The sequence below is a fragment of the Trematomus bernacchii genome, unplaced genomic scaffold (assembly GCF_902827165.1).
Source record: "Trematomus bernacchii unplaced genomic scaffold, fTreBer1.1, whole genome shotgun sequence".
NCBI classification, from domain to species: Eukaryota; Metazoa; Chordata; class Actinopteri; order Perciformes; family Nototheniidae; genus Trematomus; species Trematomus bernacchii.
The window spans coordinates 9,139,472-9,145,999 of NW_022987720.1; positions in this window are offsets into that span (position 1 = coordinate 9,139,472).

Consider the following 6,528-nt stretch of genomic DNA (forward strand, 5'->3'; position numbering starts at 1 on the left):
GAACTCACCAAGTGTCAGAAAACACAACCCTCTCTATTTTCCTCCATACCCAAATCTCTAAAAAAGGGGCTGCAACGGATCTGATAAAAACTGATCCAGATTTGAACACTGTCCTGACGTCAGGACAGTGGCGCTACAGCTATTGGGCCAACTCCACCAATCAGGAGGAGACAGCCACGGCCATTGCCGTTCGAAAGCGCTGGAGACGCTGTAGTACATATGCCAGGCCAGTAGATGGTGCTGTTCTCACATAATCTGCCCTTGCTAAAACAGGGATAAAAAAGTGCAAATTGAGCAAAATGAGGCATGGCTAAAATGCATGATCTGTTTGGTATTTTGAAAAAAAAAAAGTATAAATATGCCTTATATAGGTATGGTCCTACACTATATTATTCAAATATAGCATGATAGGTCCACTTTAAACATTAAAGAATACTTTAAGTTAAGGTCTTCTTTTGAATAAGAAAGAAACATTGGGGGTATCCACAGATAAATATTAAGTCTGACAAAGTACAATCACCTTCCCTGAATTTGACTCAGGTGTAACTAAAGTCTGATTTAAGGGTTGTTTATATTTCACATCATTAATCAGAATCTGCAAAGTAACTAAAATAAATGTAGTGGAGTAAAAATACCAGGTTAACCTCTGAATTGTAGTGGAGTAGAACAAAGTAGTACATGCTGCTGTAACAAAAACATTTCCCAACTTGGGATCAATAAAGTATATCTTATCTTATCTTATCTTATCTTAAGATGATCGATGGCCACTGCCATATTTGCAAAATTTGCCTCTGAACCTATACAAGTGCATGTTTCAGGCTTATCAATGAACAACAGGAGGGGTCACAGACATAAGACCAGCTGTTAAATAAAGCTCTTCTGACCTTAGCTGTCATGTGGGTATATTAATGCTGCCCATTATGGACACAAGCAATGTTCACCCATTTATTAATTATATGTTATAAATGTGATAACACCACTGTGTTTCGTATCCCCTAAACCTCCAGGGTGTACACAGTTTAATACTGGCAACTTCTAATTGTGGGAAATACGAAAACGTCTTATAAAACTACAATTCCCAGTAGAGACGTGCCATAGAACATGTTGCGAAACACACAATAGCCAGCATGTGTAATTCCAGTTTTGGATAGTCTGCCGTGGTTCCATTCCATTTCAAAGAGCTGTTGACGCTCAGCATAACCTTGTCGCACTGCCATTCCAACATCACGGGGTTTGTAAAGCAAGGCGGATGTTGTAGTCCCAAACGATAGCTGGGGATTCTGGGTAGTGTAGTGTCTTCGGAAACTCTGTAGTGTCTAAACTCCGAAAAAACTATTTGTTTCTCCGAATCGAAGGTTAAAAACACAAAAGCATTGTACAATGTAAACCAATTGATATTGTGTAATTAACAAAGATAAACTGATGTTTTTTAGTGGATGAGTAATGCAGATATCACTGTGTAATCATTTGACAGTGAGGGAAATACATCCGGTTTTATTATGAAAACTTCGAGACCGGAAAAACTTTCACCCACGCTAACTTTACATGGAAGCTGCCACATATACACGTTCTCCTGGCGAGACCTCAAATCATCTTCGTAATATATATATCAAACTCAGTGGCGAGCCGTCAGGGCCCTCTAGGCCCTCTGTGAGGGCCTAAGATATTCCAAAAAATAATATTTAAAAACATTTTAAAAATATATATTTTTTTTAAATATATATTTTTTTAATATTATTTTTGTTATATTTTTCATTAGTTTTACCGAAAAAAACTTGATTTAATTGTATTTAAAATAACATTTCCAAATAAATAAATCCTTCGAATCTGCCTGTTCAGTCTCTGTTTGAATGTGAAGGGTTACATGAAAGAAGCTCGTCTGGCCCTCTCTGCGATTCACAGAGGGCCCGCTATAGTAACTGAACGAGAGAGTAATGTCAAATGACAGTACAATTGACCAATCATATCTTCCCTCTAAATGGGTGGGTTTTATTATCGCGGACTTTATGACAAGTTCCGCCCGCTGTGAAACTTTTCTTGTTTCCATAGCAACAACAACTTCCTGTCAACAGTGTGAACTCGCCTTCAAAATAAAAGCATTCCAAATTACACTTAAGACATACAACTGCAACGAAAGTAACAAACACAATGCAATATCATTTTCAATGTCAAAGAACACAAATTGGGTTCACAGGTGTTGTTTTGTGTGGTAGAGGGTCGCTGTCATTGATGCGTTTTGCACCCTGGGCCGTTGTTTTGATATTCCGCTGAAGTATACGCTGTGACGTAATAACTCTTTTTTTTTCTTTTTTTCGAGGGAAGGGGTGGGGGTCAGAGGGCCTAGGTATAAAGCTCACGGCTCGCCACTGATCAAACTATAGATCCTACACATCGACTGGACGTGGATTCTAAGAGTACAATATACACTTCTCGCTAGAAATCGAATCAAAAAGCATTTTAATGGCCAAACTATTCCACAATTTAGGATTTTCCAGAGAGGGTTATTTGTGAATAAACGTCCCTCCGGAGCGTTTGCAATCAAGCATGTTGTTTCTTACACGACCACTAGAGCACCTCTAGTGGTCGTGTAAGAAACAACATACACTTTAAAACGTGTCTCTGGGTCGTAATAAGGGCTTGAACAATCGGCCTATATGGTCGTTTTTTGTAGGAGGACAGGCTGGAATATGCTTAATGAATGGCAGGTTTTCCTATTAAAAAAGATCTCTGAGCAGGATGCATTTTTGATACTAAATATCTTGGTTTCTTATTTTCTCTGGGTACATTGTTCTGTTGTAATGTGCATTGCATTTGATATTGATATATCCAAAAGTAACAGAAAGTAATCATGTTACATTACATCTATATGTTGATACTCATCTAACTTTTTTAGAGGTAGCTAGTTGTTGTAACAATTAGGAATACATTTTCAAAGTATGTAGCTGGTTGGCATTTAACGTCAGAAACATTGTCAATGAACATCATATTGCAGGATCCTCAAATGTTAACTTTCTTGTCTGGCAGGGTTTGTATCTGTGGAACATAGAAATACTATGTTGCTATAACAGCCTCCGCTGTTCTACTTTTAGACTTTACTGAACATTTTGGAACCTGGCTGGAGAGATCTGCCTCTATTCAGCCAGGTCTAACACTGATGTTGGCTGATAAGGCCTGGCTCCTGTTCATCTAAAGGTTTTAGCATGCAGTTCTTTCACACCAAACTGGGAAAAACTATTTGTCAGTAGACCAGGATATGTGAGACATTGTTTTGTATTGTTGGATGCCGTTGTATTCATTTTAATTAAAATACAAAGCCCCAGACTAAACAAATACATGTTGTATTAAAGGTCCCGTATTATACTGTTTTTCAATACATTATATTCAGATAAATACAAAACATGTCTATGAAGTGTTTGGCTCCAAATACCAAACAGATCATGCATTGTAGCATCCCATAATCCCCTCTGTTTCAGCCCTGTTTCAAAAGTGCTGATTCTCTGTCTGTTACTTTTGATGAATATAAGGAGCCACTCCCCACGCCCCTCTGAGAGATATTTGGTTAACAATAACTCAATGGTGCTCTAGGAGGAGATTCAGGTGATAAGGTGTGTGGGGGGGTTACCTTGGTTGGTGATTGGCTAATGGTTACGCAAGCCAAAAAATCGTTATGACATCATAAAGTAGCCAAAATCTGATCAGCTCATTTTCAGACAGGCTTTTATATAAATGGATCAGGACAAAAAGAGAGCGAATATTTTGTCCTGAAACTTTCAGAATCTCTTTACACAGAGGGGGCACATGTTTATGTATAAAAGACAGAACAAGTGGATTTTGCATAATAGGTGACCTTTAAAGTATTTGGTAAATCTACTTGCCTGAAGAGACAAAGAGGATATACTATGCTCATTTGTATTTTGTGCCTCTACTTAGACATGTTTGCATACAGGAAAAAAAAGAATCATGATAGGGCCCTTTTAAAGAGTTATTACATTGCTTGATTGACAGTATAGTTCATTTTTTATTCCGTCGAATTACTGTAGCTGTGTTCACATCAACTGATCCAACTCTTGGTTTGGCACTTCAAAATGCAGTCTGTTTAAGGCTGCCAACATTTCATTCATCACAAGTTTATTTCAAATTAACAACTATCGGCGCCAACTACTGTATGGTGGAAATATTCCATCAACCTACAGTAATTAAACTGCGAGTCTCCCTGATTAAGAACGAGCAGTTGATTGAAAACCATCAGTGGTCAACTGAAAGTCGTAAGATGCATTTGTCTGCCTGCATTTGAGGCTAAAAATGTTCTTATTATAAGTAGCACAGATATATAGTGCTGTACTGAGTGAGGCACTAAACAGCCAAATTGACAACATTAGTGTGAGAATATCCGCAACAAATTGCTCCTGGCAAGACACTGAGCCCATTATCTGATCAGATTTGACCACACATTTGTCAGTCCATTCAGCTGAAAAAGACATCCCAAGTGGGTAATGTGGCAGCCAGCGCTGACCTCAGACTTGGGGAGAGGTTTCCAGCACTCAGTGACTCGTCTTTCCTCCTACTTTGGAGTTCTTAAGTCAGGACTTCATGAATGAACCTTAATGTGACAGAGAAATTGGGGATCGCTTTCTCTGTCTGGCTCTGCCAACAGTTTGATGATATCGACGACTGGATGGCGTGAAGGCAGGAGACTCCAAAGAGAGGATTAGAGAGGGGAGATAAGGCTATCCACTGTAATTAAGCCCTATCTCTGTACAGCCACTGAAGAAAATAAATCACCCTTCAGAGCTTGCCAGTGTTGAAATGCATGAACAATTATTCAATAATTAATCGTTATACATGCAGGCTCCAAACACTAATAGGACACATTTTAACTACAGCATTAAATTAAATTAAGTCGGAATGCATTTAAGATCAATGTAATAGATCACCTATTTAACCTTTTTTAATCACTCTAATGTAATTGTATTAGCTCTGTTATCAAGCTTTTGATGATGTGCCCTATGTTCATTTCCCATTCCAGCCATGTTTAATTGAGAATGGAGATGTATAGGGTGTGGCACCAGACATACCAGTGGAGACATAAAGCAGGGCCCTGGGGGAAGGTGTCAGTGTGGATATACAGTGCTGTAACAGGCTGAGGATGACATGCAGATGAGGTCAAACATGACATTACAGTGTAATAAAGCTGTTAGTTTTACAGAACGTGAGCAAGTCCGCACAGCAGTCCTACTCTGCTTGACTTTTAAAAACACATGGTACCTGCTAAGTCATTACCCTTGTTTTAATGAAAGTAATGCCTTATACGTTTTCATTGTTTTTGCTCTATAATTTTAATCTAAAGTGCACAAATATAAAGACTAAATGGGGTCTCACAGATGACAGTCAGAATGTCAGGGAAATTATTTGATAAAGGTGATTAAAATGTTGTCAAGATGTCAGAAAATGAATGTACGTCACTTTGAGGCTACCCAGCTGGAAGCATCACTATAGTGATGTAGATATGTCACTCTATAGTCTATACTAATAAAAGATTATATATATTTTAACCACGCAGAAACATCCAGGTCTGAAAAGTGAAGCAAATGCAGAAGTGCCTTAAACCTTCCTTCTCTTTTGGACAGAAGGGGGCGACTCAAGTGGTTGCAAAATGTAGTCATATTGTATTGAAATCTATGAGAAAATGATCTAACTTAATTTATTACCTCATTTAACATTTTCCTAATGAATGTATGGTCTCAAATGATAGTTTCAGGTCTACTTTAATACAGCTTGATGTTCCTTTTGTAAATTAATATCTCATTTAGAGTAAAATAGACGATAAAGCAGCATCTGCTTTAAGGCGGGGCTACCTAGTGATTGACAGGTCCCTTTCATGCTGTGCTGCTCTTCATGTTTTCGTCTTACAACTGTAACCCTTTCAATGTGTCAGAAGTTGATGAGAGGTAATGAAAAATGTTGTTCAACAGACCAATAGCTGACAGCACAGTGGCATTGTCAACCAATTTATTTGGCTTCTGAAATATTATAGACCATATTGTTAATCAATTTATTAATGAAACAATGGACCAATTCATAGATAGCAAAATGTATGGTTAGTTGCACCCCTATTTACGTAATTGTGACCGATTGTACTGCATTGTTTTAAAGTAAATATAATGTTACATTTTTGTAAATATCAGCTAAGATCAGTGATATTTCACTATACTATCCAGACATCTTCCTGTCAGATGCCTGGCACTTAGTTGAGATACCAAATATACTCATTTCTCAAGACCCCATGTATCAGCTGTTAGAATAAAAAAAAAATCCATCTTGAGAGTGGTGAACAGCTCTTATCACAACAAGGGAGGAAGGGCAAAATATATCACATTTGTTATGATTCTAACTAAGTGCAGATACATTCATATAAGTTCATCCTTCATCTTGAGCAATTTCCCACTCACCTGATCATAACTTCAAAGAGCAAGGCATCAATGGAGCACACATCTCACAATATTTTTCTCAAAGCAAAGAAAGAACTAT